This window comes from Dasypus novemcinctus, chromosome 3 (assembly GCF_030445035.2).
Source record: "Dasypus novemcinctus isolate mDasNov1 chromosome 3, mDasNov1.1.hap2, whole genome shotgun sequence".
Classification (NCBI taxonomy): domain Eukaryota; kingdom Metazoa; phylum Chordata; class Mammalia; order Cingulata; family Dasypodidae; genus Dasypus; species Dasypus novemcinctus.
This window is the reverse complement of record NC_080675.1, coordinates 161,190,371-161,217,747: the sequence shown is the minus strand read 5'-3', so window position 1 is coordinate 161,217,747 and position 27,377 is coordinate 161,190,371. Positions and strand designations below refer to the sequence as shown.

General features: G+C 39.3%; 1 long non-coding RNA gene across 3 annotated transcripts in view; it reads right to left on the bottom strand.

Moving 5' to 3' along the window:
* Positions 1–27,377, bottom strand: part of LOC131278044 (uncharacterized) — a 119,852-nt gene that overhangs the window by 57,003 nt on the left and 35,472 nt on the right. For 2 of the 3 annotated variants that reach the window (XR_009185165.2, XR_009185164.2), the window contains exons 2-6: positions 22,301–22,434; positions 21,207–21,366; positions 17,796–18,650; positions 15,469–15,601; positions 12,640–13,952 (exon numbers count right to left, since the gene is read on the bottom strand). This is a non-coding gene — a long non-coding RNA (uncharacterized lncRNA). Of the gene's footprint in view, positions 1–7,621; positions 7,690–12,639; positions 13,953–15,468; positions 15,602–17,795; positions 18,651–21,206; positions 21,367–22,300; positions 22,435–27,377 lie in introns of those variants that run through there. The other variant, XR_009185167.2, reaches the window with a different exon arrangement.

Here is a 27,377-nt window from a genome sequence, read left to right as displayed (position 1 = left end):
CTGTGATGTTAAGATTCCAGGTGTATGAAATATAAATATAAATCTATGGAGACAGAATTAGAGAATGAGAGTGACTAGAGTGACCCGTAGGTTTCAGTAGAGTTGGAAAAAGTTGTAGAAAGGTTATGGCAGATACCAATGTATATAGCAGCATTATTCACATCAGCCAAAAGATGGAAGCAGCCCAAGTGTCTGTCAACAGATGAATGGATAAACAAAATGTGGTATATCTGTACAATGGATATAGCCATAACAAAGAATGAAGTTCTGATGCATGCTGCAACAAGGATGAACCTCTAAGCCATCATGTTGAGCAAAATAAGCCACATACAAAAAGACAAATACTGTATGATCAAGCTTATATGAAATGCTTAGAAGAACCAAACTTCATGGAGACAGATGGTGGTTTATAGGTTATCAGGGGCTGAGGGAACAGAGCAGGAAGAGGGAATTACAGCTTAATGGGTGAGTAGTTTCTGCTTGAGGAGATGAAAAAGGTGGGGTAATAAATGTTGGTGATGGTAGCACAATATTTTGAATTTAATTAATACTACTGAATTGTACAGCTGAATATGGTTAAAATGGAAAATTTCTGTGTTCTATAAAGGTTATGCAATAAAAAGTAAAAAAAAAAAAAGATTATGGCAGTACTTCCAATTTAGCAGTAATGATGAAAAGAAAAACTATGTATATTTTTGACCCAGAAATTTCCCACTAAGAACCCATGCTAGAGAAATACTCACACAAGTACATAAGGAAGTACAGACAAGAATATTCATTGCTATGCTCTTTGTCATAGCAACAAGTTCCCATTATAGGGGAATGACCCAACAAGACTTGCCCTGAGAAATTCTTGGAAGTGTTAGAATGAATGAGGGATTTCTCCTAAGATCTCCAAGACACTGATGAGTGAGAAAAGCAAGTGCAGAATGCTATATACAATACCACGCATATTTCAGAGGTTTCTAGTACAAAGAGGACTAGAAAGATGCTCACCTTTGATGACATAGGTCACCTCATGGGAAGTAAAGAAAGCAACTGGGATTGAGATGGTGGCAAGGAGGACTCTATCCTTATCCTCTAATAATTTCATATTTACACAGAGAATACAGGTATGGTCATTGTTTTGTGTTTCAAAACTAATTTGAAATTTTTACATTGCTTGATCTTAAGAAGTCACTTCTCTTCCCATCAAAGAGCAGATCTTATAGCAAAGAAATCTTTCCACCAAAATTTACCTTTCTGAACTTTGTTCTCCAATTTGTTACTATGATCAATTTTAGCAAAGAAGATGTTTCATTTTATTTAAAACAGATTGACCAGGCATTGATTTAATTCAGAAGTGAGTGGATGAACAGCAATTAAATAAATAAATAAGTCTCCATTAACCAATCTCCAAAACAGTTGCCAATTTTATGCAGGATTATCAAGGCATCTCTGTTCAACATCAGTGCAACTAAATAAATAAATCTCAAATGGTGTACCACTCAATTGCCAATGCAGGCAAAACCTTGGATACTTCGTATTTAAAGGGAGTGTGAAATATGATATTCTCCTTTGTGAATGGAGCTGATTTTAAAATCAGAACTAAGTAATCTAGATTGGAATTTATTCACTGAAATTTTCTTCTAGGTTCAGAAATAAGTGGAAGCAAATTCTTTTCTAAATTAGAAGTTATGTCTACAGTATCTTTCTATCAGTTCCAATTTTAGAGGACAAGGTAGAACTAATGCAATTTCAACACAGTTTGGCAGATAATGATTATCAGCTAAATCGTCTTTTGCACATTTATGACTTTTTTACTTATGAACTTGATAGTGTTTGGGGTAAAGTTTTACGAGAAGGACTCTAGCACACGACAGAAAAGAAAATATTAACCCATTAGGTAGCCAAGAGCTAGATTAACCTTTTCAGCAATTCAACAGAAAAATCAGAACATGAGCCCTAAAAGATAGTTTGGATATTGTGAAAAATGCTCAAACCTCTTTACAGGGCATTTTGGTGGATTCCAGTTATTTCGGACATGTCGCCTTGACTCTTTAAATCACAAGTCAGTTTTAACACAAGCCTTTCTATTTTGAAAGTCCTAACCATTAAGATTTTTCTTTATCTTTTTTTGAGCCTAAAGTTGGACACTATGCACACTGATGAGCACAAAGTAAGAATTAACTTGGGAAAAGGGTACTTAACGAATAACTTTACAGTCAAGGGCCTGCAAACATCCTCTAAGTATTAAGACTCGTGCTTTCTTTCTGAAATATATCAACAGTCTCCAGAAGGCTCATAGATGCCAGCAACTGTGGTAGGCAAATTTCAGAAGTCCCTGACATTGTGTGCGTATCAAAATGTTCGCACGTGCTCCCCCTACCCCCACCCCCACCCCTGCCTCTGCAGATAGGGAGATTGTGTTGACTGGAGTTCCGCTGGAGAGAAAGATTGATAAAGCAAAGCCATCGGAGTTATTTCCTATGCATGAAATTGATTAAATGCTTCGCTAAATGGCTTATAAATTTGCTTCTCATATTTCTGTCACCCACTGAAAAGATTACAGAAACTCTACATATAACCATGTTGTATACAATACCAAATTACAAAAGGTTGTAAAAACTAATGTTTTGTTTAAAGTTTTGAGCAGGACCATATGCCTTCAGTGACCTTGAGTAAGCTATTTTAATTCAAAACATTTCAAAGCATATAAAGAGGAGAAATCTTCAACTACACAACAAGCCAGAGCAAGTGGTGGGTCGAGCTGAGTTAACTAAGCTGAACTTCTGCTCTTTCTTAAAAGGGTGTAGAGTGACCCCCTTGTACAAATGCATTGGATCTCGAAAGCTGGGAAGCATATGTGGTATCAACAGGGATATATTTACAAAGGAGAGGAGAAAAAGGTCTTTAAGACCTCCCAACGCTGAATCTGCTTTATTATTTTTAGTTCAGAGACACATTCTAGTAAGTTCTGAGGCTTGCATAGACTTGCAGGAGTGTATAGAGAAGATGACAAATATTAGCGCCGACGGTGGGATCATTTTATTTGGGGTATTTTGTTTGTTTGTTTTTAATCCTTACATGTCTCTCAAATGTCAGTTAAGTTCTATTCTTTCTGCCATGTGAGAATTTCTTCCAACTATTGTGTAACAATTGGGGGTTGGGGACGGGGGCTGAATTTCAGCAAAGAAGCAGTTTATAAGCAAGCACATGACGTGCAGATGTAACTCAGGAAACTAAGCCATTTCTTAACTTGGCCTTAAAAGTACCTTCACTTCTACAGGAAAAATGATAGTCTTTCATAGCATTTATAAGACATCATGTCCCCAGCAAGTATTCGCATTTGGCCTTAACACACGGTTCTGGCAAGAACTTCAAGAGAAGAAATTTTACAACCAACAATGAGCTTACAATTCCTACCAGCAGGACCTCTGCAGGACACATCCTCAAACTCCTATCACCTTCAGGAATAACCAATGTGGGGACAAAGATGGCTGCTCAGCTTCGGCCATCTGGTCCCCAGTGAAGTGGAAATACCAGGGCGATACTGTCGAAAGGGACTAAAGGACTTTCCAAGCATCAGGCCAAGCCTAAGTGCACATCTGCTTTCGTGTGAAGTTTCTGGGTACAGGCAAGGAGTTGCTATGGAATTCTCTCTCGTTTGTAAAAACACAATATAATCTGTCCAGTAAAATCCAGGTGTGTGTGTGTGTGTGTGTGTGTGTGTATGTTTAATGAGTACCTGTTCTGAGAGATGGACTAACAATTCAGGGATGATTTAACCAGACCGTCAACAGCTGGGTAACTTATTTAACTTTTTGGCGTTGGTACATGAACCTTCTTGTTGGCATCATGCTACCACAAAATTAATCTTGACTTGAAACACAGAAGTTTTAATAATCTAAAACAAAGAAAGAGGTTCCTTTCTAAACAGACATAGAAGAATTGTCCTCTTCTTACAGACAGAGGCCACCTTAAATGATTTTAATCCACATTTTCTGAAGTGTATTCCTCGGAACACGAGGTCTGTGAGATTATCTTTTGTAAAATGGTTTGGGTGGTCAAATCCATGCGGCAACACCTCTCCTTGGAAAATCACAGCACACATGAACGTTTTCTAAAAACCTTAGCTTTAGGAATTTTCACTGGCAAAGAATCCTATTTCACTCAGTTTAACCTAGTGTTTCTCACTTGACCCCAGAAACATTTTTTGTGTTAATATTCAGGGTCATGGAATTGTTTTTTGAAACATACTCTGGGAAAAAGAGTCAGGCAGACTAAGTCTGAAATTATGGCAGCTTCTGGGCTACCTCATCAGAGGCTCTTGGCAATATAAAAGAGGATCTTAATTCCACTGCAAGAAGGGCTTCGCTATTGCTCTTTTTCTGATGATGTGCCAGACTTGGTTCGTGCACTTTCTCCTCCCCGATTGGGCCAAATTACATGTTCTTTGGCTACATAAAAAAAAAAGTAGACCATACTAATCTACGCAAGACCCTGTGAATTTCAAAACTGGCATCAAATGCTCACATGACTATTAGTTACACATTAAGCAAACACTTCAGGTGCATTGATTTTTCCTGTAGATTCTTCCTTTCCTTTTAAAATCGTTTCCAAATCCACCACCCTTTCTGTTTTTAAATAATAGGCACATTTTAATAAAAGCCACATTTATTCTTCCCTTTCTATAATCAAAGTCACTCCTACATGAAGATCATTCAAGGAATCCTAGCCAGGTGCAAGCAAATGAAAGTGCCATGATTGTGGAGATAATCTTGGATCTAATCTAATTTAATTTTTTAAAGTCAATCATTTGCCAACTTCAGCACTTTAACTAGTATTAGTAACAAATTACTCCTGAGGAGTCTTGTAGCTGTTGGATGATGCTGCCGTGATCCCAAGGTCTTTGCCCCCTGTCAGTTCGTTGTTCTCAAACCGGAGCGGTTCTCAGAATCTTCACCTGGAGGGTTTGTTAAAAGGTCGAGCACTGGGCTCCACCCTCAGAGCTGTGATACCAGTAGAAGTAGATCTGGGGAGGCGCCTGGGATCTTACATTTCTAACTGAGAATCACAGTTTGGGATTTCCAGCTGTACAGCAGCTCCCTCACCGACCCAATCAGAATCACCTGCAACATTCGTGAGAAACACCAAGTCCCAGCCCCATCCCCAGACTTCCGAGATGGGATCACTAGGAATGAGACCCGGGAACCAGGCAATTCAGATCATCAAGGTCTGGACTTCTTCAGCCAGAGAAGCAGGGTTTTCCTTTTAGATCAGTGTCTCAGGTCTTGGCCCTCTGCCTGCCTCTGAGCCCTGAGCTTCTCCCTGCTAGAGGCCTCTTCAAAGTGCAAGAAAGCTCAAGACACGTGAATGCCTCTTCCAATAACTTGTTCAGTAATTGGTATATTGATTGCTAATGTCATCATGTTTTAGTATATATAAACCCCTCACTCTATTACACAGCCCCCAACAGTCCAAAAAAAAGTCATTGTTTATTCATTTGACTCCCAAACTGGCCCTTGTCAGCTCCTGCTGGAGGGCTGGCTGATAAAAATCAGCAGATGATTGGGCGCACACATTCTTAACATGACTGACCCATGACATCTCAGAGGGCAGCCAGGGAGCCTGTCATTACAGTACAATACTCTTCTTTCTTCCTCCTTATCTAGCCCCAGAGGACTTTGAGATTTTTATTAACTCATTAGTGACTGAAGATGTCATTAGAGCCAGTTGGAAGGGTTTTTTTTTTTTCTCATTTTTTTTTTTTTAAGTGGGAAAGGGAATGGACTCATTAATGAAACAGCTAAGGCAAACCAAGTGGGGAGACTCTTACTTTTTCAGAATTTGAAATCCAATTAACAGGTACAGTGATTGAACATTTGCAACAACAATACCAGGTTGCTTCAGAAACACGTTGGGGAAGAAGAACAGGACAATTTCATAAAGGAAATAGCAACTCACAAAATTCAGCAATTTTTATGGTGTTTGGACCCAACCTTTCCAACCTAAAGTCTAAATAAAAAATTCGGAGTAAGACTACCGAAACCTCTGTTTCTTAACTATATCATGTTTCTGCATGCCTTTAATTTTCACATCTACAGAATTGTTCTTAAAAATAAAATTAGAACTTTTGAAGGCACTTACTGCAACAACATTATACTCTTTTTATATACTCTTGGGTTTAAGCTTTTCATCTGGGTTGTTTGTCCAATTAATGGGGTATCTTAAAGAAGCACTAATCATTTTGAAAACTTGAGAATAAAATAAGGAAACAGACTATTTTCATTATAACTGATTAGGCTGAGAATAAGCTGCAGAGGAAATGTTCAATAATCATGATAACTTTTTTGAGATGAGATCACAAAAACATGTCAGCCATATAAGGTGCTTTTCCTAGAGATGAGTCTTTGAGGTAGTTTAGTTGACTCCTCTTTGGGGGTTCAGCCTTGGGCATGTGAGAAGGCTACTTACAGAGTGGGTTTAACACTGATTTTATCACTCCAGTTAATTCATTTGGCAAAAAAAAAAAAAATACATCTATTCCTAGATGTATCTTACATGTTACTGTTTACTAAATTTCACTATTGTCAAAACACATTATAAATTAATGAATCCTCACAATACATGCCAAAACTACTCCCCACAATAAAGAACTGCTATTTGAGGACCTAAAAAGATTTTTTCCAAAAACTTGATGTTGGTAAACTATGACCAAGATTTTTTAAATGCTTTAAACCAAATTTTAGCCTTAAATCAACTCATTATACCTTTCTTTTCCTATTTTTTTTTTGCCTGGTGTAGAATTTTATTCATTATGTTATGCTAAATAAAATCAGTACCTAATATTTGTAGATTAAAATAATTTTATCTAATTCCATAATAATGCTACTGAATTTTCTTCTTAACATTTCCGTACATGAGGCCAAACATCCAGATGGAGCCTGGGGCAGGAGGAAAGAGTCAAAAATTCAGATGTTTTTAAATATCCAGATGTATCTTTTTGTCAAGTAAACAAAACATCAAAGATTTTAATATTTTCACCCAGAAGTTTGGTGTCATATAGACATGGTCTTAGTCTGTTCAGTCATAGTGTGTATTAATACGCTTTGCCAATTTTTGGATCCCTCTTAATAGGTCATCAGATTATCTCTAGAAATCCTTTTTAATTCATTCATGAGACGAACATAAGGGTATTTTCTACAGAAATAAAAATATAATGTCCAGTGTATGCACAGCCACAAGAACACCACCCAGCATAGTACCTAAGTCTTTCTGTTAAATATCATTTTGCATGTGTGTCTTTAAACGATAAAAACTTAATTCAGCTCAAGCAGTTGGAATGGCAACTTAGTTTTCATTAGCATGTACATGCTAATTTTAATCCTAGTAAGTAGCTTGGGAGAATAACAGGCTCACAAGTATAAATGATGACCAAACTTTCAGTGGGTTCCTTTCTCAACTTATTCGTTTATTACTGGAGCTTAAAATAGATTGTGTAACCTTTTTAAGACCAGTTTCCAGTTTCTGTTCTGGTGACTTTGGATACATTGAAGCACTGACCTAGGAATCTAAAGATTTGATATGTATCTCCAGCACTTCCATTTTCTAACTGTGTAAACTTGAACTAGTCACTTACCCTCTGAGCCTCAATTTACTCTCCTTTAAAGTGGAAATAATAATCCTGCTCCCAGTTAGCTTGAGGATCTGGTAAAAGAATTTTGAAAAGGCAAAACGCTTTATAAATATAAAATCATTAATGTGTAAAATATTTGCCATTAATTTTTTGTTTCATTAATATGTGGTTACTGTGATTAGTAAAATTATCATTAATATTAACAAGGAATCCAGGATGCACAGAAGTCATCACACTCAGAAATATCTGGTCAACTATTTACTGCGTACATATCATATACAGGAATGACTAAAACCTCTGAACATGGAAAACAATACCAGAGGTGCTCCTGTGTCATTCCTGAGCCACTCATAACTGAATCTGAGGTAGTATTAGCTACTTTAGTTACTCATCTTCATGGCAAATAAGCAGACTAATCTTAGATCCCAATGATGGCAATAGGGCACGTCTGTAAATCTAGTTCCTTACTCTTGACCAAATCGTTGACTTGACTCTGATGAACTCACACTCCCTTCTCCTTCCAGATCAAGGGCAAAGAACCAAGCCTCTGCGTCTGTTGAATATGCAAAGAGACCTCTTGGTTTCCGTCAGGGGAGACTGCAGTTCATGTATTGTTTGGGTTGATTTTTGGTTTTTGCTCTTAGTAAATGTACATCCTGGGACGTTGTCATCAAGGAACAGGCGTTTGGCCAAACTTCTTCCCCACAATATAAGGAGTTTCTAAGTAAGACACACTTGGAAATGTTAAGCACTAAAAATCTTTCAGGCTCTTTAATCTTATATTTTTGCGTTCTTATTCCAGGATTTTTGGAAAAGAAAAACTTTTGAGGTCCATTTTTAAGAGACTGAAAGGTTCTTGGTGTACAAAAATAAAGGAATAAAATAAAAGAATGGAGGACAACTTTGTTTTAAAGTTAGAAAACAAACAAACAAAAAACCAAAACACCCTACAGTGTCAGAATCCTATAGTTAAAGAAGAAAACACATCAGGAAATTTCTTTAAAAGTTTAGTTGAACTTCTTCCTCCATTATATTAATATAGACAAGATTGAATTCATCATCAGGTTTTAGTTCTTCAGTTGAGAAGTCAAAAATCGTGCATTAGCGTGTTGCTCTACTTTAACACTCACTCTGGAAGGCCAGAGATCAATACAAAAGGAAACAATAATAATAAAAGGAAAGATTTTGACCATAATAATGGGAAAGGTGTGTGAGCTGGAAGAAAGTACAGTACAGAAGCCCATGACAAGTCATGATAAATGGGTCGTTATAAAATTCATGTTTAGGCAGCACCAGGCCGGGGATAATGTCATTCGTCATGGCAACACTAGGCCGCTAATGAGCCCACATTGCATATTCATGTCTGCGGCGTTTCTTCTCTCCCTCCCACCCTGAACCAACGCCTGGAAATATCTCTCCACCTCCAGCTGAAGCTCAGCTTAGGCCTTCTTCTTCGTCTACTTTTTTTTATTTATTTATTTGTTATGTTGCAGCAATTACACTGTAAAAGTGCTACCCAAGATTGATTGCTCTGATCTGTAGTTCAATTGTAAATTAGAATACACATCCCCCCAGGGACACACGGTCCCTATTTGTGATTAAGAAAAAAGCCCCATAATAGACTAATAGCTAAAGTTCTCTCTCTTTTACTTTCAGGCAATTAGCTTGATGAAATGGCCTCTTTTTGTGTACCCTGGAAGTGTAAACCGATATCATAATGAAGTATATGATGTTTATTCTATTATTTTCACCTTGCTGGGTATGCAGGAATGCATAAGTAATGGCTGCTTTGTCTACTTCGTTTACTGATTCACAAGTAAACTATTTCTTAAAGATGCAGCTTGTGCTTTCTGAGCAGCCCCTAGCTGTAGGTTAACCTCGCCATAACAGACTCTCTACTAAAGAGGAGAAAACCAATCTCCCAGGTAGTGAGGCAGAAATAATCCTGATATTCTTTGAGGCCTTGGGGCTGATTGCTGGAGATCCAAGTATAAACCCAAGCACTAGGGGATCTGTGAAGATCCCAGCGCACTTTCGCAAGTGTCCTGTGGTGACTTCTGTACCCGGTGAGGTTCCAGCTGGCAATATTGCGTTCTCATCCCTCCAATTACTTGCTGGCAAGTTGTGAACACCAATTCTACCTGTGGGTGGGTGAAGACATCCCTACACAATGTATTTTACAGCCATTTTTGAGTGTATTGCATTCCCTTCAAAAGTCTTCTCCTAAGTTAACAAGAAAAAGCTAGCTAGTTTCCTCCTCTGTCAGCACAACTACAGAAGTTTTGCCCAGAGAGCCAGTGGATAAAATCGCTTCTTGGTGCATTTCCAAAGTTGTTTTTGTTCTTCATGTGCAATATTTTAATATTTGTTTTCTTTTCATTCATGAGGGTCTCAAAATTGTCTTTAGAGTGTCCCAACTAGTAAGATACAAACAGAAAAGAAGAAAAGAAGGAAAGAAAACACAAATCTATCTTGGTCCAAAATGGTTTACAGAGGATTACTTATCAAGATGCTAATTACCTGTTCCAATTCCACGTTCCAATTTCCCTGCCATTCATCAATATCCCATTTTTTATTACCCATGAAACACATCCTGGGTTTGTGTTGGTTAAATAGGCCCATCCCATGTGCTATTTAATATTAGCCCTATGTAAGTTTCTAGAAAACCTAAGAAAAACACTTTCACAGCAAAAAGATCGCAATGATTTTTAAGACTGCATTAATGTGCAATTTTTGATTTGTTATATTTTGAAATTAATCATTGATATAGTCTTATGTTACATATAAAATGTATTTGCATTCCCCCTTCAGTGACTCTAGATAATTCCTGTTTAAATAAAACATGTCAGAGAAAGTTTATTATTATATTCTAGAAGGTGATTCTGGTGTTATATAATTTCCAAAATACTACAAAATGAGCAACTGAGAAATATTTCATGAAAATTCTCTTTATACTTTTCTTGCTAAAAATCCTAGGTTTTTATACATCTTTATTTTGGGGATTGATTTTCCCTTGAATTTTTGCAACATTGACCTGCTTTTAATTTCTAAACCTGCAACAAAATGCACATAAATTTTCATTGCTCTTAGGAATGTTTGAATGTCTAGTCACACCACTGCCATATATGATATATGCTATTGTAAACTTTCCAGTGACATTAACCCTGGGAAGGTCTCTTCTGTTAACTTACTTGCTGTAACCTGTCACATTTTTTTAAGAGTATACTTATTCTATAATAACAGTGCCCCATATTTATATATCACGTCATAATCTTCAAAGCTTTTTAATATAAATTACCTCATATAAAAAAAATCCTAAAGAGGTAAATGAGGCAAATAATTTTATTATTGCCCAAAAATTAGAAGGGGAGAAATTGAGGCTCAGAAAGGTTAAGTGACTTACCCCAAGCCACACATTATTAAATGCAAAGTTGAGCTTATACCTTAGGCCCTTCAATGCCAAAACCAAGGTTCTTTCTGATATACCCTGCTCTATCTACACATTCACCACCAACTAGCAGCTCCCCAGAATCTCATACCTCTTAATATAAACAAATCTTGGAAAGTAGAATTGACTCGGCTGATAGAGCATCCACCTACAATATGGGAGGTCCAGGGTTCAATCCCAGGGCCTCCTGTCCTGTGTAGTGAGCTGGCCCACACACAGTGCTGAGGCACACAAGGAGTGCCAATCCACGCAGGGGTGTTCCCCATGTAGGGGAACCCCACATGCAAGGAGTGCACCCCTTCAGGAGAGCTGCCCCATGCAAAAAAAGCACAGACTGCCCAGGAGTGGCGTCACACACACAGAGAGCTGATGCAGCAAGATGACACAACAAAAAAGAGACAGATTCCTGGTGCCACTGACAAGAATACAAGTGGACACAGAAGAACACACAGCAAATGGACACAGAGAGCAAGCAACAGATGGGGGAGAGGAGAGAAATAAAAAATAAATATAAATCTTTAAAATATATACACATAAACAAATCTTGTGATCTTTATTTATACCTGGGCAAGAGTAAGAAATCAGTGTAATGACACCATACACACACAAACACACACACACACATCCTAATAAAAGCCTGGAAAACAAGTGCTGGAATTCATACTATATTGTTACCTACCTACCTAAATTAAAGATAATCTACCACATTGCTAGTTAAAATGCAAACATCTGCTTAAACCAGTACATACCAGTAATTTATTTAGAATGATATATTCCAGTCACTACATTGAAGCAATTATCCAGATAATTCAAATTTGAGTGATAAAGGAATAACCACTCTTTTTGTAGCTGATGAACTGGATATTTTAAGCGACATGGATTTGAATCCAAACATCTCTCTGGGCCTTTGCTGTGCCCTTTGCCTCACCTTCACCCCAAGTCACACATTCCCATCTAACAAACTCAACAATGACCATCAATCTAGGCTTGTCACAAACAGCACTTCTCTTTGAAGTAGTTCCTTAACTTCCATCCCTTTTCCATGTTCCAAACACAACTTTGATTTGATCATCACAAATGAGCCACCTTCATCCCAAGTAATGGTATCTCCTATCTTGAAGTCAATGAAGATGAAATTTGGATCACAAATCCAGCTCATATTTACTCTTTCAAGGGTGTGCTAAGACTGTCTGCCAAGGCCCTCCCCCATCCAACGTCCCCTGGGTCCCCAAGTGCCATGCTCACAGATCCAAGATTAGGAAAGCAGCTCTTTGCAGAGGGATGGCCACCACTTCCTTTAGGAATGGGTGATGACCTGTGATTTAACCCCTCTTGTAGTGGCCTTGAAATGACAACTGTACCAGGTAAAAACATGCAAAGAGGAAGCCACTACAGTAGAAAAAAGCAAAGAAAATATCACATCAACCATGAATCTCTATGAGAAACTATTGTTGCCTAACTGGAGAAAAAGAAAACCCCAGAAAGAAGCCCAAATCAAATCATGTATAAATACTTTCAAATCCCCAGATATGGAATTCCCTAAATGTATAGGAGAAATGAGGGGCAAGGGTCATTTTTTCATTCATTTGTTGAAAAAATATTTATTGAGCTCTGAAGAGATAATCACAAAAGTAGACACCATCCCTGCCCTCATGGAACGTACAGTTTAATGGGGAGACAAAAGTTATATAATCACACTGTTGAATAAAAATTACATATTATAATGCATGTAAGAAGTATAAGTAAGGATAAAATGAAACTCATAGGGGACTTGCTTAAGACAAGTGTGTCAACAGAGAAAGTCTTCAAAAAGATGCCTGAAGAATAAGTTATAGATGAAGGTATAGAAAATGGGGAAAGGAGGAGAAATAATTTCAGGAAACAGCATGTGCCAAGGCCCAAGTGCAGGAAATAGCTCGACAAGTTAAAAGAACATTAAACAGCCCAGAATGACTAGGAGTCTAGGAACTGGAGGCAAAGGGAAGTGCAATGAGGCTGAGGACACAGGGAGCCAGGGACAGACCATGAGGGCCCCTGGTCCACAGCAGTGTTTTGGATGCCATCTTAAAGCTGGTGGAAAGCGACTGAGGGCGTCTAAGCAGAGAGGGCACATGATCAGATCTAGTAGCCTAGATCATGACAGTGTTGTAACATTTTAAAAAGAAACCTCAATCTGTCCAGAAAGAAACATAAAATGGTTTTATTTTTCCAACACCAGCTACCAATCATGTTCTGGGAAACCTCTTCTCTTACTGCTGGAAAAGAGACTCCTCTCCATCCAGCGTGAGCCCAGCACCAAGCCTGCTAGGGCTGTGTGGGGAAGGTCTGCCCTATCCAGTGTGATATCAAAGAGCTTTTGAGTCAGTTTGGAGAAACAATGGCTGCTCTTGGCAATGACAAGACATTGGGGAAAATGCTTCAGCAGAGCACGAGATGCTCTGTGGGCTCTGAATGAAAAGGGGGAGGAGCTGGCCAAAGACCCCACAGGTTGCCCTCCTCAGCACCTTGAAACGCTGACCCTGGCCACAATGACGCACACCTCAATCACTTTCCTGCACCCCTTGACCAGGTGAGGACCCACCCACTCGGGTCCACACACACCCCTGACGGAACTTTTGTTGTCATTATTTGTTAATGGTCTGGTCTCCTCCACTCAGCAGGAAGCTCCACAGAACAGGACAGGCATGCATCTCATTCACCACTTTATCCCTGTAGCCTGGTGCTGTGCCCAAAATTCATAGGTGCTTCTTAATGTTGGTTTGCTTCATTGCTCCCAGAGAGTATGACATTTTGTGCTCTAAGTGGTGATGGTGTTCTCTCTCTCCACCTGTAGGAGTCCATGTCACCATCTTCCAGTTCATCAAAGGGCCTGGCTCACAGGTGGCCCTTGGTATAAGATGGATTCATTAATTGATTAATTAATGCACTAATAAAGTCATCAAGCTTAAAGGGTCTTCATTAAGTCAACCAATCTTACTTCTTCTTTATTTTTCATTTTTTTGAGGTACAACAGCAGGAGATTGAACCTGAGACCTTGTATGTGGGAAGCTGGCACTCAAGCACAGAGCCACACAGCTCTCCCATTACTTCTTCTTTAGTCAACCACAGGATACATAAAACCACATTATTTGAAATACTGCACACCATCAATATTCATCAAGATGAAGGTTCTCTTAATACTGGTGTTTTGTGCATTTCCACATTTTAACATACACCAAGCAAAGAGTACATGTAAAAACTGGGATAAGGTCTGTACCTGAGTTAACAGTATTCAATCAACGTTCATTTCCTGATTTTGACAATGTGCTATGGTTATCAGACATGTTATCATTGGGGAAAGTGGGGGAAGGGTACATGGGAACTCTCTGTACTATTTTGGTAACTTCTGATGAGTCTTAAACTACTTCAAAATAAATATATATATAATTTTTTTAAAAACGAGCCTAGACTATAAGAAAAGTGATGATTAAATGATGCTACCAAGCACCACAGTAGCACACAGGAAAGTAAAGTCCTAATTCTAGGTACTGCTCTTTCTGTAGGGCTAAGGCAGCATTTAAAATATGGTGGAAGAGGAGGAAGATGCTTTACTTCTGCCTGTTTCAAGTATACCCTTGAAAGAATAATTTCATAAACAAAGTGCTGAAGGCTATGATTTTATCTTCTCTTTCCATTTTATCCTAACTCAGGTCAAATACAAGGATCTCTGCTCTCTTCTGCAGATTCTAGGTTTTGGAAGAGAAGGAGTATTTCACAAACTACAAGTAATTGTTAGTGAAAAAGTCACACAAAGTCACAGTGCCTTTAAACTTCTTTCTATCTAGCATTGTTCTTTTAAAAAAAACTATTGTCAGTTTTAGAGAGAGCTATTTTAAATAAATAAGTTTGATGTTTACACTAAACAAAATTAGTAGTTGATAGACAAGAGTCCACTGTTGGTTAACAGGGATAACAAAGTGGGTCATTATTTGAAATATCTGAAGTATAGTGGCCAATTATTCTACTGTCTGGGAACTCTAAAATCCACCAAGGAGAAATACATAGGCATGGATATAAAGGCAAAATTTCTTAAACTGTTTAAACATGTGAGTTCAAGCAAGGACTATCTGGCATAAAAAGCTACAATTTGCAATACCATTCAATGAATAAGCTTCCTGCAGTCTGCAGGATGAAAATTATGAAAACTCCTATAGATATTATAAACACGATGTCAAATTCAAAGATGAAAACAAAAGTGAATGGCATTCCCTCAAATTCTTCCCTTTTTTTCTTGAAACTACAAACCCCTTCATAGGTACATCTAATAGTGTAACTGCTCAGAAGTCCCTGTAGTTTTGTGATAACCTGTTTAAATTAAGTTCAGCTCAAGATATGGCAATGCAGTTTCATCTTAGAGACCCACCGGCTTGTCCAGAAGTGATTCTGCAGGATACAGTGTGATAACCAGATGCAGGAAAAGAATTCCTCTCTGATTGCTGGAAGAGCTCATTAGAGAAGGGCATCCATCTCTACTTCTTCGGGATAACATCCATAAGCTGTAAAAGACAGAGTTTGACTTAGGAAAGGAAAAGGGAGGGATAACTGCAAGAAACTTTTTAATATATGGCTTATTGATTCATGAATCAAAGAAGAAACTCTAATGTCTCTGGTTTTACCAGAACTGAGAGATTTCTCCCACACAGTTCTTTGTATGGCAGAAATAAAGCTTTCTCCCAAAGAAAATCCACTTTAAAATATCCCAAAAGAGATAAAATACCCTCAAGATCCTGCAGTTCTTTAATGCTTGCCATGGGCCAAATCCCTCAATTAGTATCCATCACATTAAGTGCTGAAGTTGTATAATGTTAAAAGATCCCTTTATAATGTGAGCAGTTTTTAAAAGCCGTATTTAATTTTCAATTATTACTGGACTGAGCACTGGTTGTGTCCATCCATTCTGTTATGGATTCTTAAGCCCAGGGAAGGAGTAAACTGCTGCTTGCTCATTCTGGTTTTAATTTCAGAGACCTGAATTGAAACTCGAAAATAGCGCATATTTCAACTGCTTTGTTTATTTTTATTTCCAAGCCCAATGATGAGAGCTCCTTTTTTGTTTCGTAATTATTTTATTGCAAAAAATACAGATTGAGGCAAAAGTCTACATGGTGTATGTATGCCTGTCCAGGGGTATGTATGTGTGTGTGGATGTGTGTGGTTTTCTTTAAGAAAATGAAATGAACCATAAAATAAGCCCTTAACAGTAACCTAAGAAATAAAACAAAATCATTTACAACACATGGGATTGTTGCAGGATATGTCAAGATTAGATGGTTTAAGGGAGCTATCGTAAATGTGGAAACAATTATAATGAAATTCATGACTCATTAGCAAACATTCCATATTGCATTTCTCATTTCTGGGTCAATGTTACTAGGAAATATATAGACTTAAGATTTAGATGTTTCATTGACTTCAGTGCTAGATCATAGATAGTTGGACCGTACAATGACATAAAGCAAAGACTCAAGTGTTTTGAAGTTCTTCATTTCTCAGATGGGGGCAATTTGGTCCTGAAGGTAGGAATGAACAAAATAACATCAGAAATGTATTGGTAAGAATTAAGTTGGTGATAGGAGGGTTGTCTGTAAATGTAAAGTAAGAATTACATGGTGTAAATATGTCCTGGCGGATGCCGTGGGGAATTTCAAGTGCACGCTGCTTGGCATGCAAAATGGCTGGTGCACTCAAGTACCCAATACTGTATGTAATGGGAACCAGATGTCTAACAGAGAGAGAAAAGTATTTTACAGCAATAAATGTGACATTGACTCTTAAAGGGTTCGCTGTTTTTAAACAACTTCCCAGTCTTGCTTTTCCTCATATATTAAAATAGTTTAAAGTAGACTGTGTAAAGAAATTATTTTCCTATTTTGAAAGAGAAAGTATTTAATTTGCCATAAACTTTTAAAATGTCTGCAAAAGGAGAAATTATGTGAAAAGAAAGAAAATTCTGGAATTCATTCATTTAACTAAACACTGTTCTCAGCAATGCAAAAAAAAAAAAATCTGAGGCTAATAAAGCATAATTCCGCCTGGCCTTAAGGAACTTGAAATATACTAGATGCGATAAGATGCACACAGCTGTGGAAAGACATGGCAAAGCACGCCCCATGGAAGAGGCACCATTAAAGCGTTCTGGAAACTCAAAGGACGAAGAAAAGTTCCCATGGCTGGGAAGATCCATTAAGAAGGATCCCACCGATCCAGCCTCCTCAACATCTCCCACCTCCACACCTTCTTGAATTCTGCCTTGGTGTAGGGTCTCCTCCTTTCTGACATGGCCACGGCATGGGTCTCCCAGTAGCAGCTCTGCTCCCTTATTGCCCCCTCACACTCCCAATGTAGCCCCTACTTTGTGGTAGGAGGCTGGTTCTGCAGTCTGCTTCCCACCTGCGAAGCAGTACACTCTAATGATTGAGTTGTAAGCTCTGTAGTTAGACATGGAGCCTGTGTCCTGCTTTGCCGTTGTGATCTTGGGAAGTGACTTAATCATCTGCTCCCACCCTCATTTTCTCATCTGTGAAGTGGGGATAATAAGAGCACATGTCTCAGAGAGGGGCTGTCAGGATTTAATGAAGTGCTACATGCACCATGTTTTGCACAGGGCCAGCATGGAGTCAGGGTACTGTTAGTAGAAACTCTTTTAGCTGTTTTCCTGAGTTTTTAGAGGACAAAATCTAAAGTACTTACTTTGGCAGACTGCTCATAAGCTGATGTCTGGATACTTCTCCAGTTCTTTCTCTCAATGTCTTCCCTCAAATATCAATTCCTTGACTGTCCTTGTCTACTTGTCTTCACACAAGTAGGACTTCTATACTCAAGCCCCTGTGCCTTCATACATGCTATTCCACCTGTCTTAAGTGATCCACCTATTTATACAGCAAATTTCTACTTATCCTGCAGGTCTCCCCTCAACAGACCTTTCTGAAGCCTTCCCTGATATCTGTAAAAGGATCAGTCCCTCTTTCACTAGGTCAATAGTCATGATCTCACACGACCTACAAAGGAAGCAGAAATAGGTGATGTGATAGAAGTTAAGATAATAGGGGGTGGTAGGGACTGTGGTTAAAAGAGACAGAGAGAGAGAACCCAGGCTTGCCTAAAAAGTCAGCCACTCCTCACAATTGCCATGGTGGAATGAGAGCTCACTTTTGCTAAATCTTCTCATTTTTTCAAGGTAAGACAGAAATCTGGATTTTCTCCCTGAAATCCCCAGCTATTAATTCTTGGCAACTAATTTTTTTAAAAATATTATAACTTTGAGGCAAATAAAATCTACTGGGGACCAAATGGCCAAGTATGTGCTGAACTCAACTTTAGGCAAGTTTAATCTTTTCTTATAATTGTTCACACATTTGCTTCCCAGCCGACTCTGCTCCTTTCAGACAAAGACCATGTTAGGTTATCTTTGTCTTCCTGATGTTAAGCACAGTACACCTCATAATGTAGGAACATCTCACTGAATTTCATATTCAGCACTTCATGAACCTTGATGCCAGGGTAGAGCCTGCAGGTGGGAGGTCATTCCAGCCCAGTGGTCAGGGCCTGTGGGTTAGAGCAGGAAACGGTTATTAACTTCTAAGCAAACAAAATGTCTTTGCTAATTGTATCACTTTCTGGACTCAAAGAAAGTAAGTCTTGGTCAATATCTGACTTTCTGAGACATCCTACAATGGCTCCCAAAGACCACTCTCAGGCTTAGCAGCACTGGAGTCTGCTCTCAAAATACAAACCCAGTTGATAAATAAACAAATTATACCTGCATGTAAGATTACTATAGACGTATGAGTGGATGACTAAATGAATGGATTAAATCTATCTTACAGAGTGCCAACTCAAATGTCAGCCATGACAGCATTTTAATTTTGTTAGAAAGTGAGTGTAGACCATGATCTGGACTCAGAAGGAAATATGTTGTCTGTAAAACTGCAGTCAAGGAGAATATGGTAAAGACTACAGTTGTCAAAAAATTAGAAAACTAGGGAAACGGACTTGGCCCAGTGGTTAGGGCATCAGTCTACCACATGGGAGGTCCGCGGTTCAAACCCAGGGCCTCCTTGACTTGACCCGTGTGCAGCTGGCCCATGCGCAGTACTGATGCACTCAAAGAGTGCCCCGCCACTCAGGGGTGTTCCCCGCGTAGGGGAGCCCCACGCGCAAGGAGTGTGCCCCGTAAGGAGAGCCGCCCAGCACGAAAGAAAGTGCAGCCTGCCCAGGAATGGTGCCACACACATGAAGAGCTGACACAACAAGATGACGCAACAAAAAGAAACACAGATTCCCAGTGCTGCTGATAAGGATAGAAATGGTCACAGAAGAACACACAGCGAACGGACACAGAAAGCAGACAACTGGGGGAGGGGGGTGCGAAGGGGAGAGGAATAAATAAATAAATAAATAAATCTTTTTTTTTTTTTTAATTAGAAAACTCAAAGGCAGCAATAACAACACAATACACTTTTTTTAAGCTTTCAAGTGTTCATAATCTTTGACCCAATGATGTAATTTCTAGGAATTTATCTCAAGGAATAATTTTGCATGATTATTTAATTCTAAGGATGTTCATTAAAGCTTTCTATATGGTGTTGAAAAAAGACAAGGGCTGTTAAATGAGCAATAATATAGAACAGATTATATGGTAATAATAATAGGTGAAACCAATCAAACCCTTGAGCTGGGAAATTTGGATTCATTATATCCTTTAACCATATTGTTATGTCCATCTTACAGATGAAGAAACTGAGATATAGGGTGTATAAGTAATTTGCCCAAATCACATAGTAAACAAAGTCAGCATTATTTAACACCAGAGCTCAAGCAACATGCTCCACTTCTTCTCCCAGAAACGCTTGGACAGCCACTGCAGTTACCTGCAGTCACTAAACCCAAAGAGTATATGATGCTATAGAAAAAATTCATGAGGGAAACGGACTTTGGCCCAGTGGTTAGGGCGTCCATCTACCACATGGGAGGTCCGCGGTTCAAACCCCGGGCCTCCTTGACCCGTGTGGAGCTGGCCCACGAGCAGTGCTGATGCGCGCAAGGAGTGCCGTGCTACACAGGGGTGTCCCCCGCGTAGGGGAGCCCCACGCGCAAGGAGTGCACCCATAAGGAGAGCCGCCCAGCGCCAAGGAGGGAGAACAGCCTGCCAAGGAATGGCGCCGCCCACACTTCCCGTGCCGCTGACGACAACAGAAGCGGACAAAGAAACAAGACGCAGCAAAAAGACACAGACAACAGACAACCGGGAGAGGGGAGGGGAATTAAATAAATAAAAATAAATCTTTAAAAAAAAAAAAAAGAAAAGAAAAAATTCATGACATATTATTACGTGAAAAAACCAAGTTACAAAAAAAGTGCCATCTAGCACAGGCATTGTTAGATAGAAATATCAGAATCCCATAGACACTGTTCCTCCATTCAAAAAAGGATTTGAGGAAAGGATAGAAGGCTAGCCCACACAATTCATGGCGGTAAGAAGCATCAGGTTACAAGGAGTGTCTGCCCCCAGAATTCAGTAGTCTCAGCCTCTGGTTCTCACTCCGTATCTCCTCTTCTCTTGCAAACCATCTTCCAACAAAACTTTAGGTTGTGAGGTGCAAATTCTATTCCCACCTTGATATGTTACAGCCCCAGCCCTCAGCACCATCTGGTTTAATCCCAAGGAAAATGTAGGCACTGGCCCAGGTAGGGACCAGATGTTCTCCCATGGTCCAATCAGCTGGGCCAGGGACTAGAGTTACGTTAGAACTGGTTCTGTAGAGGAGCAATGGGTTGGAGGATAGCTCTGATCATCTACACGGCAATCCTACATTTTGTAAATAAAAATTATAAATGCAGAGAGATAAGACTGGAAGGATCCACATAAAACTATGGACAATGTTTACATCTACAAAGTTTGTTTTCTTGTTTCTGTTTCTCTCTATATTCTAAATGTTTACAGTGGACATATATCACTTTTATACTAATTGTTGAAAAACGGGCTCAACCGAAATGGAGACTGAAACGTAAATGCTTTGAGTGGTCAGTATTTGGAGACTACAATACTCAGCTGAAGAGAAAAAGTATCTTTAGTGATGATGGGATTTAGGACAAGCTTACCAAAGAAGGATTAGCAGCTGATACAGCAAATCCCATTTGAAAGTTCTTGTATATTGAGCAAGGTCTCACCATGAAGACATCAGGGCTATATTTGATGGAGAAGCTGGGCAATGGGTAACAGGGCTCACCGTCCTGCAACTCTGTGCTCTGCAATTGGCTCCTAGGATAATACAAGACAGAGCAGAGAAGGCCATGAGCCACATGGAATATAAGTTAATATCTGAGAAGGCAAGAAACAATAGTCATAAAGGAGGAAACCAAAATTGAAATACATACTTCAAGCTATCAACTGAGGAATGGATCAAGGAAGGGGTCGAGTAAGGTCAAGGAGAAGTTCATTGGACTGAGAAATGGCAGTGGAATAGCAAATATATAGGTAAGGAAAACGGGAGGGAAATCACTTTCTTGCCCAAAAAGGAAAAGTCATGGCTGAGGGAGATGAAGGAATGGGGCGAGTTTTAGGACCAGCAAAACAAAACAATGTTGTTGAAAGAAAGGATGGTTGTGGAGCAGGGATGGGGGAAGGAGGGGAAGGGAATGTGGAGAATAAGACAAGTTCTTGAGAATGAACGCACAGGCTTCAGTAAAACTAACAAGAACGCTCTTTCTCAGAGCTAAGGAACATAATCCATTGCCATCCTATTTGCCTCCAGTACTCCAAAGAATAAGTGGCCTCAGGCCTGGTGCATGTTCATCTATCATCTCCATCACCTGGTGAATATGTCGTTGACTTTCATAGCTTCAAACTAAATTGGAAGCTCTGGGAAGATGGGAGGTGGGTACAAAGGAACTGATAATATGATTGGACATTGTAGCAATTCTAAGACATGCCCAAAGTTCCTTAAGTCTCTTTCTTTAACTCAGTTGCCATCCAGCATTCCAGGCCTCTCCCCATACCTGAAAAAGGCCTCTGTTGGTTCTCTTAGGGCATAAAAAAACCTCAATTCCTTGTTTTTTAACTGTTCCCATTTTCCTATTTTTCACTGACTTTATTCCTCCTTCCTGAACCATCTTTGGGTCTTCACGTACTTTTTAGGTTGTAAAACTAAGAACAAGATACCCTACCCCAGTGATGATCTTGGCTATAATATTACCCTCATGTGGAAAGTGCTGTTATTTTTGGCCACCTTCAGATCTTCTTGTAACTGTTCCGCCCATCAGCTGCAGGAGTTCCGACTCACTTCCCTGGGCGGTGCAGGAGGTCTGCAGACGGCAGCTGCCTCAGGAGCTTGAGTGGGAAGACAGCAAGCAGGGTGGTCAGAAGCTTTACTGCAAGGCTGCCCTGAGGTGCAGCTTCAAATGAGGCAGAGGAGGTGGGACTGGTCAGACGCCGAGGCCGGGAGGCCCACGCAGTGCGCCTTGCTCAGAGAGACAGTGACTCACAGAGCGGTGGCTGAGCAGCTGATAAAGCATGGAGGCCAGAAATTTCCCCCCATCCCCTAGGTGGAAGGCAGACCCTTCCATATGTGCTCTCATCGGGGGGAAGTATGCCCTTCCACCTTGGAATGTCAGGCCATGACAAGCCTAGGTGGGGGCACGTTGACAAATCCATGCCCTTGAACAAATGCGGGGGATTCTGGAGGAGCACAGAAGTGCTCAGCAGGGAAAGGAAGAAGCCACCCCCCGAACTGCTAAAAGGACGATGTAGCACACCAGCAGCAGGCAAAGCAGTATCATCTCAGGTCAAGGAGAAAGCCCCGTAGCCAAAAATAGCCGCCCTTCCCAGTTGCCACAGCGTCTAAAATTATACCGTCAAAAATGTATTCCCTTGCACGCCTCACCTTTGTTGGGGGCGGGTTTGGGGGGGACCCATGAAGTGTCTTCACCTTAATGTGTAGTAAGCCTGGCAGCTCCACAGAGTTATTTGGGGGCAGGAAAGGAGGGAGGTGTTAAAAGGGAGGCAGCAAGGCGATGAACGTGCTGGTGAGGGATACCAAAGAGAAACTTCTCCTATTTCAGAGTTTTACCCAGAAAGACCTGGCAGCCACATCATAAACCAAGGTTTGAGCAATTTGCCAATAAATTTGAACCATGCAGGCAAACAATTGGAATAATTTATTCCTCGAAATGCCTTTAAAATACATTATTATGCAGAGCTGCACATACCTCTACTTCAAATTGCCTGAAGAGGGAAAAAATACATTAAAGGGCAATTAAAAAGAGTAACAAGAGGAAACTTGAAGAACTGGCCTAAGCCTATGCCACCAGAATCCAGAGCAAAGCTAAAGGCAGGTAATCAGCTAATTCCAACAAAAGTCCCGTTTTCTGAGAGTCACTCAGAAATTCAGAACAGGACTCTGTCGACATAGAGAGAAGTTTGGTTAGCCTGATCCCTGCAGATTAAGTAATAAAAAAAACAAAAGCAATCATTATTTGAAATACACACCCAGCCCACTGTATCAACAAGCAACAGCTCCATCTGACTCAATTTTTAGAATCCTTAAGAAATAGACAAGAATTCTTCCAGAAAGGTAAGCACCCTGCTTCAGCCGCCTCTACAGCCAGGAAGCCCTGCAGAAAGCTGGGGTCCACAGATGCAACTGGGAAGCGGCAGCAGAGCAGGGTGTAAAATAGGAAATGGAGAAAACACGGAAGGGAGAAAGGAGAGAATGGAAGACGAAAGAGAACTCCAAATGCTGAGAACAACGGGTTCCCACAAAGATAAGCAATATTTCTTCACCATTCAGCAATTTATAAAGCACTTCCATATACCTTTACCTCCAATCCTCCAAACTCCACTAAGGAAGGGCATTTTCTCATTTTTATAAATGAGAAGTCTTTCGATGGGAGGGATTCAGTGACTTGGACAAGAAGCCTTTGGCTAGTTAGGTGGGAACATTAGCAGGACTTGAAACCAAGTCCAAATAACTAACCCCCCATTTTTGTTTTTGTTTTTGTTTTAACTACAACAGTCTTTGGAATTGCAGAAGAGTAGGATTTGAGAAATGTTAGTCCTGGATCTATGGGTAACTTACTGGATGACCACTGCAATTAAGTTTTCCTTTTTGAAACTTCATTCATTAAACAAATAATGATGGATTCTCGACTAGTGTTGGACATTGACCAAGGAGCTAGATTTCATCCTCAAGGACATTTTACACAGATGACTCCTTGATGGTCAGTCTCAGCTGATCACTTTTCAGAGAGCCCTTCCTAACCACACAATCTAAATTGGCTCCTGCCACCTCCTTCCCGGTCATTCTTTTTTAATTTTCCTATCTGAAACCATGTGGTTCATGTACTTGCCCACCTGTTTACTGCTTGTCTTCCATCTTTTAGAAAACTAAGTCCTTCCAAGCAAGGACCTTGTCTTACTCAAGGCTATCTTGCCAATATCTGGAAAAGTTCCTGCATAGTAGGCACTCAATGCATATTTACCCAATGAATGACATTAAATATCAAGAAGAATGATTTTCTTGGGCCTATTATCTGTCCAAATTAGTCTGAGACTATTTATTTAAATCATCTCATTTAATCAAGATTATGTGTGCCAAAATAGAAAACATATGAAAAAGATAGGGCTTTAATCATGGCAAAGAAAATGCCTGGAAGAATTAAAGCTCAATTTAAAATGCCTGTATCCTGCACTTAATGCAAAAACAAGGCCCATCTTGTGACGTTAAAAGGGAACAAATTTAAAACGAATAAAGGAAATACTTTTTAAAGCAGCGTGTAATGTACCTGTGGAATTCATTGCCGCAGGATATTATTGAGGCAAATAGTCTAGCAAGATTTAAGAAAGGATTAGACATTTATATGAATAGGAATAATATTGGCAGTTACACTAACTAGGTTAAACAGTTACAAGGTATGTCCGTCCCTAAGCTCCAGGGCATAACTGTTCACCAGCTGGGGTGAGGAAGGAATTTTCCCTCCGTAATAGAGAATTGCATAATTGGCCAGATGCAGGATGGTTCAGATTTTTGCCGTCTTCAGTAACATAGGCAGTGACCACTGCTGAGCGGAAGTTCTTGGAATAGGCGGACCGGTGACCTCTTCCCTTGGCTCTCTGACTTATGACACAATCCTGAACAGGAGGTGGAGAGTGCATATAAAGTCTTTGGGGATCCGTACCTGAAACGTTCTCAATTTCAGCAAACAGAAATGGCAAGTAAATAAATAAATTTAAATTGTTTAAACTGATGATGAAAATGTTTCACAGAATGAAAATGAAATCATGCTATTTTATTAGCAGCACAGCAGGCAGTGCCAGGAAGTTGTCTGGGCCCTTCCAAATCTCAGCACGTGGGAGTCCTTGGTGAGTCTCCTACAAGGACAACATCCACCCGTTTTTCACGTCCATCTAATGCAATGCCTTGTGAGTATACATTTAACACGTGTGTTCAATGAAAGTGCATTTCTGTAGGGGTGGCAAGGAAAGACATTCATAAAGCTGTCCACTCACATTGTGAAGGCTTCCTCTTTTTAGAGAGTCACTTGCACTGCCAGCCACAACCATTTATTCTTGGTGAAGTACATCGTGCCTTTCTCTCACCTTAATCGACAAATCCAGTTGTTAGCCAGGCATGCAAGTACAAATGTTCATAATAAGATGCTACCATATTAAAGAAAACACTGAAAAAGAAGTCTTCATTTTACTTACTTACTTTATAAATCGTAGTTATCCAGAGGTAGATAATGGCCTCAAAAAACTATCAATACTGGAACAGCTTGTGAAAGGACTTTTCCCAAACTGTGATGCAAGGAATATTTCCACAAGCCAAAATAGAAAGGGAAATTTTAATTTAAATTTTCAAATCAGCAATAAACCTAAAAGATTTCAATGATCCTTAAAATAAAAATAAACAGAACGTTTTCTCATGAACTATAAAAAATACACAATACTAATATAGGGTATTAATATTGGGGATGCTGGGGGAGAAAATACATCAAATGTAAGGTGTGGGCTATAGTTAGTAATATCGTGATGATGCTCTTTCATAGTTTGTAACAAATGTTTCACAACAAGGTATTTGTTGGTGGTGGGGTCATGTATGGGATCCCAGTATGATGATAGACACGTTTGTTTTGTAAGTTCACAACTTTTACTACATACTTATTGCTTATGTATTCTCATGTATGAATGATATACTTCAATAATTTTTTAAAGTAAATAGATATCTAGATTCTTAATCTAGATTCCTTTGAGGCGCTTTTAGGGGTCTATGCAAAATACTATGTAAATGTTAATGCCTGTGTTTTTCTGGAAAGAGCAAGATCAAAGATTCCATTAATATTTGCAAAAACATTCTCATGCAAAATAAGAACCACTGGTCTAGGCACACATCTATAAGAAAATTCTCAATAGGATCTGGATAACTTCCTTCCCACCTACATCTAAGACATGCTCCTTTGGACCTTCCCTAAATTGGCAGAATTAGATTCTCTTAGATACATATAGTATCTGATTCCTACAGGGCAAAAGACCTAAAAACATTTAATGCTGGTTTGAGATAGTTCCTGTCTTTATATTAACTCATCACAGGTACGCCTTCTCAGGTATGGCTACCTTCTCTCAGTTTAAGCTGTCCTGGGTATTTGTTCATGCGATTATATTAAGTATAAGACTTTGTCATGTTTTTCTTTGTTGGTGTTGTGTTTCTTTGTATTTTTCATTTTTAGTTGTTGATGTTTGTTTTTTACTTAAAATTAACTATATATTATGAAGAATTATAAATTAGGAGTGTAAGCTCTGTAATTAACCAAGACGGATTCAAATCTTAAAATTTTTCTTAAGATAAATCATTTCACCTTCCTGGCCTTTCTTTTCACATCTGTAAAATGAAAATAATGTATGACCTACCTTCACACAAAGTCGGTGTGCAGATTAAATGAGACAAGCCATACAAAGCACTTGGTACAGTGCGCATCATATATTAAGTGGACAACAGATGCTGCCTTTGTTATGATTAATCCTATTTTGGCCACGCATTTGTAATCATTAGAAGTACAAACCATATTCCCATATTATTGCATAGTTCTTATAACTATCAATAACATAAAGTAGCCATTTCATAGTTCCACTTCCCTTAATGTTATACATTTAAGTTTTAATTACAGTAAACAATAGTTTGGTGAACATCTTTGTGCATTATCTTTTTGTTACTGAGAATGGATTCCCAGAAGTAAAACTACTTGGTCAAGGCTAATAAGCATTTTTATGTTCTTGAT